This window comes from Anolis sagrei, chromosome 9, assembly GCF_037176765.1.
Source record: "Anolis sagrei isolate rAnoSag1 chromosome 9, rAnoSag1.mat, whole genome shotgun sequence".
In the NCBI taxonomy this organism is placed as follows: Eukaryota; Metazoa; Chordata; class Lepidosauria; order Squamata; family Dactyloidae; genus Anolis; species Anolis sagrei.
The window spans coordinates 3,632,941-3,648,076 of record NC_090029.1 but is presented as its reverse complement, the minus strand read 5'-3'; the positions used below and the strand labels follow the sequence as shown (position 1 = coordinate 3,648,076).

General features: G+C 47.2%; 1 protein-coding gene across 2 annotated transcripts in view; it reads right to left on the bottom strand.

Annotated features, from left to right (window-relative positions):
• Window positions 1–15,136, bottom strand: part of RORA (RAR related orphan receptor A) — a 667,113-nt gene that overhangs the window by 158,055 nt on the left and 493,922 nt on the right. The window lies entirely within an intron of this gene.

The following is a 15,136-nucleotide window of genomic DNA, read 5'->3' as shown; positions in this document are numbered from 1 at the left end:
AAGGAAAGAAGGAAGGAATCGAGGAAGGAAAGAGTCAAGGAAGGAAAGAAGGAAGGAATTGAGGAAGGAAGGAATTGAGGAAGGAAAGAAGGAAGGAATTAGGGAAGGAAGGAAAGAAAGAAGGAATTGAGGAAGGAATTAAGGAAGGAAGGAATTAAGTACGGAAGGAATTGAGGAAGGAATTGAGGAAGGAAGGAATCGAGGAAGGAAGGAAGGAAGGAAGGAAGGAAGGAAGGAAGGAAGGAAGGAAGGAAGGAAGGAAAGATGGCCCTTGTCTCTTCCAATTCTATGATTCAAGGAAGGAAGGAAGGACAGAGAGAGAAGGAGAGAAGGAAGGAAAGAAGGAAAGATGGCTCTTGTCTCTTCCAATTCTGTAATTCAAGGAAGGAAGGACAGAGAAAGAAGGAGAGAAAGAAGGGAAGGAGAAAGTGCGCCTCGCTTGTCCCCGCGCCGTCCTTCTCCTTCGTAGGTTCTTCTCCTTCTCCTTCTTCTCCTTCTTCTCCTCCTCCTCCCGGGCTCTCTCTTTCTCCTTGCTCTCCGGCCCTGGCAGTTCCAGCTGCAACAACAGCAGCAGCAGCCTCGGCGGCGGCGGCGGCACCGGCGGTAGCCTCCTCCTCCTTCTCTTCCTCCTCCTTCTCTTCCTCCTCCTCTTCTTCCTCCTCCTCTTCTGAGCCCAGCTGAGCCTCCATGTGACCAGCGGGAGCTCCGCCGCCAGGGCCGCCCTCTTCCCCGGCCCCAGAAGAGGAGGAGGAGAAAGAGGAGAAAGAGAGAAAGAGAGAGAAGAGAAAACAGAGAGGAGGAGGAGGAGGAGGAAAGGCGCACAGAAGCGCCGCCGCCGCCCTGGAAGGGGTTTCTCAAACACAACACCCCGGCACTTGGGCACAAACTCCCCTCTTTCTCCTCCTTCTTTTATAAATATCCTTCCTTCCTTGATTCCCTCCTTCCTTCTCTCATCCCCTCTTTCCTTCCTTCCTCCTCTCATCCTCTCTTTCTCTCTTTCCTTTCTTCCTTGATTCCTTCCTTCCTTCTTTCTCTCATCCACTCTTTCTCTCTTTCCTTCCTTCCTTAATTCCTTCTTTCTTTCTTTCCTTCCTTCCCTCCCTCGTCCTCTCTTTCCTTCCTTCCTTCTCTCATCCTCTATCTCTCTTTCCTTCCTTACTTCTTTCTTTCCTTCCTTCCCTCCCTCGTCCTCTCTTTCCTTCCTTCCTTCTCTCATCCTCTATCTCTCTTTCCTTCCTTACTTCTTTCTTTCTTTCCTTCCCTCTCTCATCCTCCCTTTCTCTTTCCTTCCTTCCTTAATTCCTTCATTTCGTCTTTCTTTCCTTCCTTCCTTCTCTCATCCTCTCTTTCTTTCCTTCCTTCCCTCTCCCTCTCTCTTTCCTTCCTTCCTTCTCTCATCCTCTCTTTCCTTCTTTCTTTCCTTCCTTCCTTCCTTCCTTCCTTCTCTCATCCTTTCTCTTTCCTTTCTTCTTTGATTCCTTCCTTCCTTCTCTCATCCTCTCTTTCCTTCCTTCCTTAATTCCTTCCTTTCTTCTGTCTTTCCTTCCTTCCTTTCTTCCATCCTTCCTTCTCTCATCCTCTCTTTCCTTCCTTCCTTCTATCCTCCTCTCTCTTTCCTTCCTTCTTAAATTCCTTCCTTTCTTCTTTCTTTCTTTCCTTCTCTCATCCTCTCTTTCTCTCTTTCCTTCCTTCCTTCCTTCCTTCCTTCCTTCCTTCCTTCCCTCTCCCTCTCTCTTTCTTTCCTTCCTCTCTCATCCTCTCTTTCTCTTTCCTTCCTTCCTGGATTCTTTACTTCCTTCCTTCCTTCTCTCATCCTCTCTCTCTTTACTTCTTTCCTTAATTCCTTCTTTCCTTCCTTCCTTCTCTCATCCTCTCTTTCCTTCCTTCCTTAATTCCTTCCTTTCTTCTTTTTTTCCTTCCTCCCTTCCTTCTGTCATCCTCTCTTTCTTTCTCCACCTTCTCTTCTTCAGGCTAAACATGCCCAGCTCCTTAAGCCGCTCCTCATAGGGCTTTCTCCAGACCCTTGATCATTTGAGTCGCCCTCCTCTGGACACATTCCAGCTTGTCAATATCTCTCTTCAATTGTGGTGCCCAGAATTGGACACAATATTCCAGGTAAAGTGGTCTAACCAAAGCAGAATAAAGGGGTAGCACTACTTCCCTAGATCTAGACACTCGGCTCCTCTTGATGCAGGCCAACATCCCTTTGGCTTTTTTTGCCGCCACTTTTGTAAACTAAGACAAAATTCTCAAAACTGCCAAAGGTCAGCCCATTTGCTAGAAAAAAGAGATGAGAAATCCTTATCTGGTTGTAAAGGCAAATGGAATGCTTTCCTTTCATTTCATGGGACAAGAAAAGCTTTATATGGGACGGGAAAGGATTTTAGCTCAGTCTCGTCAACTTTCATTACAGTCTTGTTTCCAAGTGGATTTCTAGTTTCATGTTTCTAGTTTTGCCAGGCCAACATCCCATTGGCTTTTTTTGCCGCCACATCACATTGTTGGCTCATGTTTAACTTGTTGTCCACGAGGACTCCAAGATCTTTTTCACACATACTGCTCTCGAGCCAGGCATTGTCCCCCATTCTGTCTCTTTGCATTTCGTTTTTCCTGCCTAAGTGGAGTCTCTTGCCTTTGTTCCCGTTGAACTTCATTTTGTTAGTTTTGGCCAATCATCTCTCTCATCTGTCAAGATCGTTTTGAATCCTGCTCCTGTCTTCTGGTGTATTGGTTCTCCCTCCCAATTTGGTGTCATCTGCAAACTTGATGATCCTGCCTTCTAGCCCTTCATCTAAGTCTGAATGAAGATCCTGAGCAGGACCGGACCCAGGACGGAACCCTGCTTGTGGCACTCCGCTCGTCACTTCTTTCCAGGATGAAGAGGAAGCCTTGGGGAGAATCACCCTCTGGGTTCGTCCATTTAACCAACAGGCATGTTTAGCCTGAAGAAGAGAAGGCTGAGGGGGGATATGTTAGCCATGTATAAATACGTGAGAGGAAGCCACAAGGAGGAGGGAGCAAGCTTGTTTTCTGCTTCCTTGGAGACTAGGACGCAATGGAGGAATGACTTCAAACTAAAAGAGAGGAGATTCCATCTGAACATGAGGAAGCACTTCCTGACTGTGAGAGCAGTTCAGCCGTTCAGAGGAGGAGACATGCACAAGAAGTGGAAAAGGGGAGAAATCACCAAAGAAGAATTCAAACAAATAGCCAACACCTGTAGGGAAAAGGTCCACAAGGCTAAAGCACAAAACGATTAGGACAATGAACAATGGCTTCAAACTACAAGAGAGGAGATTCCATCTGAACATGAGGAAGAACTTCCTGACTGTGAGAGCTGTTCAGCAGTGGAACTCTCTGCCCCGGAGTGTGGTGGAGGCTCAGTCTTTGGAGGCTTTGAAACAGAGGCTGGATGGCCATCTGTCAGGGGTGATTTGAGTGCAATATTCCTGCTTCTTGGCAGAATGGGGTTGGACTGGATGGCCCATGAGGTCTCTTCCAACTCTTTGATTCTATGATTCCCTGCTTCTGCCTGTGGATTAATGGGAAGGCAAGCCGGTGCCGACTGGGCCCATCTCCACCACAAACTGGTTAGGGGAAAGGCTCCTTCTGCAAATGTGAGGAGGACCCATCGCCCCCCAGTTATGCAAGCAGAGCTTCTTCCATTGGAAGAAAGGAACCAAGGCATCAGAGTCAAGGGGTGTTCCTTATGCGAGCGGGACTTCCAGCCTTTCACGAAAGGCATTTTCATAGTATTTCATTATTCTGTTTTGTTGCATTTTGCGAGCCGCGCGAGAGACAAAAGCAATAATTATTACATTTAGGCTGAATGAACAGCAGATGTTCTGGACCCAGAAACTATACTTTAGTGTTTTGGCAAGTGTTTACATAATGGCACAAAAATGAAATGCAGGGGAAAGGGGGAGAGAGAGAGAGAAAGAGAGAGGCAAAGCTGTCGCTCGGAGCAAAAAGGGCATTTTTCTTCCCTTACTTGCTTACTTAGGCGATCCTTCGTTATCCGCGTAGGATAGTCTTCCGTAGGTGACTGACGGCATATAAATGCCACTGTGGCCCCCAACAAAGACCGATAAAGGCCAAACTTGGCACACAGAGCCCCCATGACCCAATCTACTTCCTGTTGCAGTTTGGAGGAGAGCAGACCATGGATAATGGGACTTCAAGTACCTTCACTCACTTCTTGAGATCATAGCGACCCTCATCCAATGACCGATCAAGACCAAACTTGGCACACAGAGCCTCCATGGCCCGGTTTCCACAGAACACTGTGGCCTCCAACATAGAATCATAGAATCATAGAATCAAAGAGTTGGAAGAGACCTCATGGGCCATCCAGTCCAACCCCATTCTGCCAAGAAGCAGGAATATTGCATTCAAATCACCCCTGACAAATGGCTATCCAGCCTCTGCTTAAAAGCTTCCAAAGAAGGAGCCTCCACCACACTCCGGGGCAGAGAGTTCCACTGCTGAACGGCTCTCACAGTCAGGAAGTTCTTCCTAATGTTCAGATGGAATCTCCTCTCTTGTAGTTTGAAGCCATTGTTCCTTGTCCTAGTCTCCAGGGAAGCAGAAAACAAGCTTGCTCCCTCCTCCCTGTGGCTTCCTCTCACATATTTATACACGGCTATCACATTTACTCTCATCCTTCTCTTCAGGCTAAACATGCCCAGCTCCTTAAGCCGCTCCTCATAGGGCTTGTTCTCCAGACCCTTGATCATTTGAGTCGCCCTCCTCTGGACACATTCCAGCTTGTCAATATCTCTCTTGAATTGTGGTGTCCAGAATTGGACACAATATTCCAGGTGTGGTCTAACCAAGGCGGAATAGAGCATGGGGAGCATGACTTCCCTAGATCTAGACACAAAGCTCCTTTTGACGCAGGCCAAAATCCCATTGGCTTTTTTTGCCACCACATCACATTGTTGGCTCATGTTCACCTTCCTGTCCACGAGGACTCCAAGATCTTTTCCCATTCTTTATCTTTGTATTTCGTTTTTCCTGCCAAAGTGGAGTATCTTGCGTTTGTCACCGCTGAACTTCATTTTGTTTGTTTTGGCTAATCATCTCTCTAATCTATCAAGATCCCTTTGAATCCTGCTCCTGTCCTCTGGAGTATTGGCCCTCCCTCCCAATTTGGTGTCGTCTGCAAACTTGATGGTCCATGTGTGATCTAACCAAGGTGGAATAGCATTTCTTATCTTTTTCTCTCAGAGCCTGGCAGACCACCGAAACTACTGTACTGTTCTCCTGTTTTGACTGATCTCCTGTTTATCTATTTGCTCATTAATTTCTGCAGGTGGGCCAGGTGCTGAGCTGTTTTCATGTTCCCTATCATGGGAACTCTATGGTGGAATAGAGCATGGGGAGCATGACTTCCCTGGACCTAGACACTAGGCTCCTCTTGATGAAGGCCAAACTCCCGTTGGCTTTTTTTGCCGCCACATCACATTCCTGGCTCATGTTTAACTTGTTGTCCACGAGGACTCCAAGATCTTTTTCACACGTACTGCTCTCGAGCCAAGTCAGAGGGCTATTCCTGTCCTGGAGTGCAACAGATATATAAATGCCATTTTCCTAATTTCCAACACACCTCACAACCTCTGAGGATGCCTGCCATAGATGCAGGTGAAATGTCAGGAGAGAATGCTTCTGGAACATGGCCAGATGGCCCGGAAAACTCACCACAACTCACTGAATGAGATGGTCTACTGTCCAAGATCAAAGCAACATAGATAGACTAGAAACATATTTCCACAGCTATACTTTTGAGAGCGTATAAGATTCTGTTTAAGGTCTTCTCTATCGCTATAGGCCTAGGATTTTGCTCCCCAGACATAATAGCCCAGCTATTATAATAGCCCAGCCCAGGAGCTGTCTTCATAGACCTGTCAGCAGCCTATGAGACTGTGAACCACGGCCTTCTCCTGAGAAAAATGTATAGTATCACAAAGGACGACCACCTCACCCGCCTCATAGGAAACCTGCTACAAAACAGGAGCTTTTTTGTTGAGTTCCAGGGCCAGAGAAGCAGATGGCGGAAACAGAAGAATGGCCTGCCTCAGGGGAGCGTGCTTGCTCCATCCATGTTCAACATCTACACAAATGACCAGCCACTGCCAGAAGGGACAGAGAGCTTCATCTATGCGGATGATCGTGCCATCACCGCTCAAGCAGGGAGCTTTGAGATGGTACAACAGAAGCTCTCCAAAGCTCTAGGTGCCTTTACTGCCTATTACAGGGAAAACCAGCTGATCCCTAATCCATCTAAAACACAGACATGTGCCTTTCATCTCAAGAACAGACAAGCATCCCGAGCTCTGAGGATTATTACCTGGGAAGGAATTCCACGGGAGCATTGCAGCGCACCCAAATACCTGGGAGTCACTCTGGACCGTGCTCTTACCTACAAGAAGCACTGCCTGAACATCAAGCAAAACGTGGGTGCCAGAAACAATATCATACGAAAGCTGACTGACACAACCTGGGGATCACAACCAGACACAGTGAAGACATCTGCCCTTGCGCTGTGCTACTCTGCTGCTGAGTATGCATGCCCGATGTGCAACACATTTCACCACACTAAAACAGTGGATGTGGCTCTTAATGAGACATGCTGCATTATCATGGGGTGTCTGCGCCCTACACCACTGGAGAAATTACACTGCTTAGCCAGTATTGCACCACCTGACATTCGCCGGGAAGTAGCAGCCAATAGTGAAAGGACCAAGGCAGTGAAATCTCCAGCCCATCCTCTGTTTGGGTATCAGCCAGCACGTCAACGACTTAAATCTAGAAATAGTTTCCTAAGATCTACAGAGACACTTGCTGGAACACCTCGGCAAGTGAGAGTCCAAAAGTGGCAGGCTCAAACCCAGCACCTCAACCAATGGCTGATACCAAATGAGAGACTCCCTCCTGGGCACACAGAAAACTGGACGACTTGGAAGGCACTGAACAGACTGCGCTCGGGCACCACGAGATGCAGAGCCAACCTCAAGAAATGGGTCCACAAAGTGGAATCCTCGACATGCGAGTGTGAGAAGAGCAAACCACTGACCACCTGCTGCAATGCACCCTGAGCCACATGCACAATGGAGGACCTCCTTGCGGCAACACCAGAGACACTCCAAGGGGCCAGATACTGGTCAAAGGACATTTAACCAACTACCAAACTCACAATTTTTGTATTTTGTCTGTTTGCTTGCTTTGTTCTGTTAGAAATGTAATATAATGGACTGGTTGCTCTGACATGACAAATAAAATAGCCCAGCATTGCTGCTTTTTTTAAAAAAAAAACAACAAAGATGCACCAACGGACATCCAGCACAGGAAGTGGGCTTAATGCATTGTTAATGCAGGGTTCGATCACTGCTTCTCTCTCCTTACGACACGGCAAATCATGTCAGGCCGATGGCTTGAACAATGTCACAGTCCATTAAGTTTTGTCTGATTGTCAGACATTTAACCTTAAGGTACGGAACTGTAAATTATTACTGATCTGTATTTGCTTCCGAGCGCAGATGAGGAGAAACCGGTAATCGGGAATGACATCTGATGTACTGGACAGTTGTGTGACAGCAAGTATTTTACGCACACACACACAGAGCTCCATACCACAAACCAACCTTTATTGTAAGTCATAGAATCATAGAATCAAAGAGTTGGAAGAGACCTCCTGGGCCATCCAGTCCAGCCCCATTCTGCCAAGAAGCAGGAATATTGCATTCAAATCACCCCTGACAAATGGCCATCCAGCCCCTGTTTATAAGCTTCCAAAGAAGGAGCCTCCACCACACTCCGGGGCAGAGAGTTCCACTGCTGAACAGCTCTCACAGTCAGGAAGTTCTTCCTCATGTTCAGATGGAATCTCCTCTCTTGTAGTTTGAAGCCATTCTTCCATTGCGTCCTAGTCTCCAGGGAAGCAGAAAACAAGCGTGCTCCCTCCTCCTCCCTGTGGCTTCCTCTCACATATTTATACATGGCTATCATATCTCCTCTCAGCCTTCTCTTCTTCAGGCTAAACATGCCCAGTTCCTTAAGCCGCTCCTCATAGGGCTTGTTCTCCAGACCCTTGATCATTTTAGTCGCCCTCCTCTGGACACATTCCAGCTTAGAGTCAATATTTCTCTTGAATTGTGGTGCCCAGAATTGGACACAATATTCCAGATGTGGTCTAACCAAAGCAGAATAGAGGGGTAGCATTACGGAAGGATCACTGCCAGTTTAAATCTTCTATATAAATAAAAATGTAACATTCATTTGTGGGATTAACATAACCCAAAAACCCCTGGACAAATTGACACCAAATACACCCAACAAACTAATGTATGTCCTTCACTCAAAAAAATTGATTTTGTCATTTGGGAGTTGTAGTTGCTGGGATTGATAGTTCACCTATAATCAAAGAGCATTCTGAACTCCACCAATAATGGAATTGAACCAAACTTGGCACACAGAACTCCCATGACCAACAAAAAATACTGGAAGGATTTGGTGGGCATTGACCTTGAGTTTGGGAGTTGTAGTTCACCTACATCCAGAGAGCACTGTGGACTCAAACAATTATGGATCTGGACCAAACCTGACATGAATACTCAATGTACCCAAATATAAACACAGATGGAGTTTGGGGGAAATAGACTGTGACATTTTGGGAGTTCCAGTTACTGTTCCAGTTACTGGGATTTATAGTTCACCTACAATCAGAGCATTTTGAACCCTTCCAATGATAGAATTGGGCCAAACCTCCCACACAGAACACAGAAAATACTGTCGCTTCATCGTCCATTTGTGACACTGATGAAGTAATAATAATAATAATAATAATAATTATTATTATTATTATTATTTATTTGATCAGTCATATGACCATTTCAAAATAGAGCACGAGTAAAAAACAAGGCAAAAAGGTGAGAACAGCAGCTGATCTTCTATTTATAGTCAGAATCTTATTTTCACCTTCCTCATTCTTTGCATGCTTGCTGGAGATTTTTATGGCGTCGTAAATTAGTTAAATTAGCCTCCTCACGTACCCGGTACCTAAATTTCCTACTTGACAAATGCAACTGTCTTTCGGGCTGCAAAAGTCAATAGCAAGCTACACAAATTGGTCGGAAGCTCACTCCGACCTGGGCTGGCTTCGAACTCATGATCATTTGGTCAGTAGTGATCTTAATGCTCCCAGCCAGCTGCTCCACAGTCTCGGTTCCCCTACGAACCATCCAGGTCTTTAAGATCTTCCGGGGGGGGGGGGGGGGGCTGCTCTCGATCCCACCACTGTCACAATCGCGGTTGGTGGGGACGAGAGACAGGGCCTTTTCGATGGTGGCTCCCTGGCTTTGGAACTCCCTCCCACAGGAGATTATCTGCTCCCTCCCTCCTGACGTTCAGGAAGCTAACAAAGACTTGGCTATGGAATGCGGCCTTTGACAACTGAGTCAACTTTGGTCCACATGGAAGGAGAATGAATAACTGTGAATTATGACCAGAATCATAGAATCATAGAATCAAAGAGTTGGGAGAGACCTCATGGGCCATCCAGTCCAACCCCATTCTGCCAAGAAGCAGGAATGTTGCATTCAAATCACCCCTGACAGATGGCCATCCAGCCTCTGTTTAAAAGCTTCCAAAGAAGGAGCCTCCACCACACTCCGGGGCAGAGAGTTCCACTGCTGAACGGCTCTCACAGTCAGGAAGTTCTTCCTCATGTTCAGACGGAATCTCCTTTCTTGTAGTTTGAAGCCATTGTTCCTTGTCCTAATCGTTTTGTACTTTAGCCTTACGGACCTTTTCCCTACAGGTGTTGGCTATTTGTTTGAATTCTTCTTTGGTGATTTCTCCCCTTTTCCACTTCTTGTGCATGTCTCCTCTTTTGAACGGCTGAATGACTCTCACAGTCAGGAAGTTCTTCCTCACGCTCAAATGGAATCTCCTTCCTTGTAGTTTGAAGCCATTGTTCCATTGCGTCCTAGTCTCCAGGGCAGCAGAAAACAAGCTTGCTCCCTCCTCCCTGTGGCTTCCTCTCACATATTTATACATGGCTATCATATCTCCTCTCAGCCTTCTCTTCTTCAGGCTAAACATGCCCAGCTCCTTAAGCCGCTCCTCATAGGGCTTGTTCTCCAGACCCTTGATCCTTTTAGTTGCCCTCCTCTGGGCACATTCCTCACCAGTATTCAAATTTGGGTATGTAGTAATTTGTGCCAAATTTGGTCCAGTGAATGAAAATACATCCTGCATATCAGATATTTACATTCAGTTGCTGTTTAGATTTATATTATCAGCTCTTTTAGTTTGTGCTTTAGCCTTGCGGACCTTTTCCCTACAGGTGTTGGCTATTTGTTTGAATTCTTCTTTGGTGATTTCTCCCCTTTTCCACTTCTTGTGCATGTCTCCTCCTCTGAACGGCTGAACGGCTCTCACTCTCAACTTTAGACCTTGTAGACTAAACTGGATGTCATTTTTGGATCGAGAACACCAAATTCCTATGAAAATAGAATATTTAAAAAACGATGACCTTCAAGTCTGCAGGTCTGTGATTCTGGGAGAGTAGTGAGCTTATATATAAATAGTTGGTTAAATATCTATATATATACATACATAGAGAGACATATCTCTGCCAAGAACTTGTTAGCAATGCCCTTCCATTGCTGGTGAGAATCCTTCTGCGTCGTGTGTCACGCAGACACTTCGTTCTTGATTATTTCAGTTCCGTTTACAATCATTCCTGACAGGGCTACTCAAAGGCTTGTCAGAGAAGAGAGAAACATTATGACATGCTTGCTCCACATCACTTTCCATGCCACGAAAGATAAGGGTCAGATTGGAAAGAAGGCAGCCATGGAAGAGATTATTATCGAACAGTGTTCCTCAACCTGGAGGTCGGGAACCCTGGGGTAGGGTCTTGAGGGGTTGTCAGAGGGGTCACCAAAGACCATCAGAAAACACAGTATTTCTGTTGGTCATGAGGGTTCTGTGTGGGAAGTTTGGCCCAATTCTATCATTGGTGGGGTTCAAGGGGCTCTTTGATTGTAGGAAACTCCTCAACAGATGACAGTACTGGTATGCGGCAGGTACTGGCTTGTTCAGTAGACTCTTTAGGGCAGGGGTCCTCAAACTAAGGCCTGGGGGCCGGATACAGCCCTCCAAGGTCATTTACATCCTGCTGCAGTTTGGGAGGAGGGTTGACCATGGATGATGGAACTTCCAGTACCTTCACTCACATTCTGAGACCTCTGCAAACCTCATCCAATGACGGATCAAGACCAAACTTGGCACATAGACCTCTCATGACCCACTTTACGTCCTGGTGTTGTTTGGAAAAATTTGGAGATGGATGATGGGACTTGCAGTACCTTTGCTCACTTCCTGAGACCACTGAGACCCTCGCCAATGACTAATCAAGACTAAACTTGGCACATGGAGCTCCAATGACCCACTCTACATCCTGGTGCAGTTTGGAGGAGGACAGACCATGGATGGTGGGACTTCAAGTACTTCCACTCCCTTCCGAAGATTGCTGCAACCCTCTTCTAATGACCAATCAAGACCAAACTTGGCACACAGAGCCCCCATGATCCACTCTACATCCTGCTCTACAGTTCCATTTTGGCAGGAAGCCTTAGCATTGAACGGTTGTGTTGTTAAAGTGCAAAGTATGGAACCCTGCACAGACAGTCAGTCAATGTGACTTAAGCAACATGCAGTCATTGAATTCTTGACAGCAGAAGGTGTCACCTCAACATCTTTAAACTTACTCACCTAACGATACACAGTACTTGTTCTGGTACGGCTCCACCTTTATTTGCTTTGTATTAAATTTTTGCTTGCAGTCCTAAGTTTCAGGGACTCTGCAGATAGGTGGCTTCCTTTGGTTGCAGTCGTAGGGCAAGTCACCTGTCCATCGTGGTTAAGTTTTGGTTCCACCCCTTGCTCAGGGCAATTGGGAAGGGAAGGGAGCCATTTTTTAGTTAGTCTCAGCAAGGAAAGCTAATGTACAGGACGTGTGAAAGCTTCCCCTGTACAAAAACTTCAACCCTTAAAATCTTCCGGGGGAGAACAGTCTTAAGAGCCTCCAAAGATTCTAAAGATTTCCAGAGAAACAGCCTTAAAGCTCTGAGGAATTTCGGAGGAAAAACAGTTTTGAAAGACCAAAGAACTCCAGCTGGAGAGTATCTAAGCCTTTACTGGTAGGTCCACTCGGTGCTTCGAGAAGCAGTTCGACCCGGTAGTAAGGATTAGATTACAGTCAGCCTGGGAGAAGTTATTATTGTTATTAAACTTTATTTGTACCCCGCTAGCATCTCCCTCAGGACTCGATGCGGCTTACAAAGGCCAAGGCCTCAACAAACAATACAACAATACAAATCTAGGCAAATTAAAAACAATTAAAGCAATCTAAAACAACAACGGCGTTCCATGCAGTCATGCTGGCCACATGACCTTGGAGGTGTCTACGGACAACGCTGGCTCTTCGGCTTAGAAATGGAGATGAGCACCACATCCCAGAGTCAGACATGACTGGACTTAATGTCAAGGGACTACCTTTACCTTTACCTTAAAACAACAAGCAATGAACAATCCACTAAGACACAATAAAACTGGGCCGGGCCAGAGTAAGGGTACAAGAGTTAAAAGTGCTGATGTGACAGGTGGAAATGAGATTTATGGACAAGTGCAGTGTGCAGTGTGCGACGATCTTGGCTTTAATAAAGTGCTTGTGGGACTTGGTAATGGAGGTTTCCTATTCGGGAAAGGCACAGCGGAATTTCCTAGCTGTTTTCAAGGGCAGCCCCATGTAGAGCGCATTACAGTAATCCACCCTAGAGGTGACCAAGGCATGGACCACCCCGGCCAGATCAGCCTTCGCGAGGTACGGTCGCAGTTGGCGCACAAGTCTTAGTTGTGCAAAAGCCCTCCCAGACACCGCCAACGCCTGAGCCTCAAACGTGAGCGATGAATCCAAGAGGACTCCCAAACTGTGGACCTGTGACTTCAGGGGGAGTGTAACCCCGTCCAACACAGGTTGCCACCCTATACCCCGGTCAGGTTTGCGATCGACCAGAAGGACCTCTGTCTTGTCGGGATTGATCTTCAGCTTGTTCCTCCTCATCCAGGTAGACACAGCGGCCAGGCACTCGTCCAGCACCCGAGAGGCTTCCTTGGAATTGGGTGGAAATGAGTATTAGAGTTGTGTGACCTCTCCCAGCGGTTTCACGTAGATGTAAAAAAGCATGGGAGACAGAATGGAGCCTTGCGGGACCCCACAGGTCAAAGGCCAGGGGTCCGAGCAGGTGTCTCCCAGCTTCTCCATCTGGGATCAACCGTCCAGGAAGGATCGGAGCCACGACAAAACCGTGCCCCCAAGACCCATCCCAGAGAGTCGTCCCAGAAGGATACCATGATCGATGGTATCGAAAGCCGCTGAGATGTCCAAGAGAACCAACAGGGTTACACTCCCCCTGTCCAGCTCTCTACGGAGGTCATCCACCAAGGCGACCAAGGCTGTCTCGGTGCCGTGACCAGGCCTGAAACCAGACTGTGACTGATCTAGGTAGTTTATGCCATCTAAAAACCCCTGGAGCTGGGAGGTGACCACCCACTCCAGCACCTTACCCAAAAAAGGGAGGTTGGAGATCAGTCTGTAATTGTTCAGCACCGTGGAGTCAAGGAAGGCCTTTTTGAGGAGTGGCCGAACCACAGCCTGTTTCAAATTAGATGGTTAAAATTAAATTAAATTAGTTAAAAAGGGATTTTCCTTTAAAGTAAAGAAGAAGTTATTGAAGACAGTTGCCTGTCCTTTGTGGGCAAGTTTAGGAAGCCACCAGTTGCATAATGACACAGCTGGACTTGATCCCTTCCAGTCCGGCTTCCGTAGGGGACACGGGATGGAGACTGTACTAGTTGCCATCACAGATGGATCAAGGCGGATCAGCGCTGCTCGTGTTATTGGACCTCACAGCAGCATTTGATACGGTCGACCACAATCTATTGACCCACCGCCTAGCCATGACTGGGGTGAGGGGGATACCCCTTAAATGGGTGTCCTCCTTCCTCCAGAATCGGGGACAGCGTGTGGTGAGGGGAGGGATGGTTTCCGAGAGATCTCTGCTAACTTGTGGGGTCCCGCAGGGAGCTATTCTCTCTCCTCTATTGTTTAATATCTATATGCGACTGCTGGCCCAACTAGTGCGGAGCTTTGGGCTTGAGTGCCACCAGTACGCTGACGACACTCAGCTCATTCTGAGGATGGAGGACCGGCCAGACTCTACCCGAAAATTTCCATTAGTGCCTTGAGGTCGTTACTGGATGGTTGCATGCCAGCAGGTTGAGGGTGAACCCAGCGAAGACGGAGAACCTTTGGCTGGGCAGTCTGGGTGGGAGATCCAGCTGCCTACCCTAGATGGCGAGACACTACGTCCGTCATCTTGGTGTCTTATTGGACCCGCTGCTCACAATGGAGGCCCAGGTCTCTGCTGTGAGCAGATCTGCGTTTTTCCACCTACGTCAGGCTAGGCGACTGGCTCCCTTCCTATCTAGGAACGACCTGGCTATGGTGATCCAGGTGATGGTCATCTCTAGGCTTGACTACTGTAACACCCTCTACATTGACCTTCCTTTGTCAGTGATCCGGAAACTGAAGCTGGTGCAAAATGCGGTGGCTCGTCTTCTCGTCGGGGTGCCGGCGAGGTGTCGTATCACCCCAATTCTCCAACAGCTGCGCTGGCTACCGATTGAGTACCGGATCACTTTCAAGGTGCTGGTACTAACCTTTAAGGCCTTATATGGCCTGGGGCCAGCGTACCTGAGGGCCCGCTTATCCCCCTACCAACCCCAGAGATTACTTCGGTCCGAGGACCACAATTTGCTTGAAGTCCCCAACATCCGGACTTATCATCTGTCCTCGACTAGGCAGAGAGCCTTCTCGATTGTGGCCCCTGATTTATGGAATGCCTTGCCAGTTGAAACCCAAACCATCCGAGACCTACTTGCTTTTCAGAAAGCCTGTAAGACCTTTCTTTTCCGACAAGCTTTCGATGGGTGAATAATTCGGGACTATGTCGGTTCTCGTTTTGATTGTATTTTAAAGTTAATTGTATTGTTTTAATCTACTGCTGTA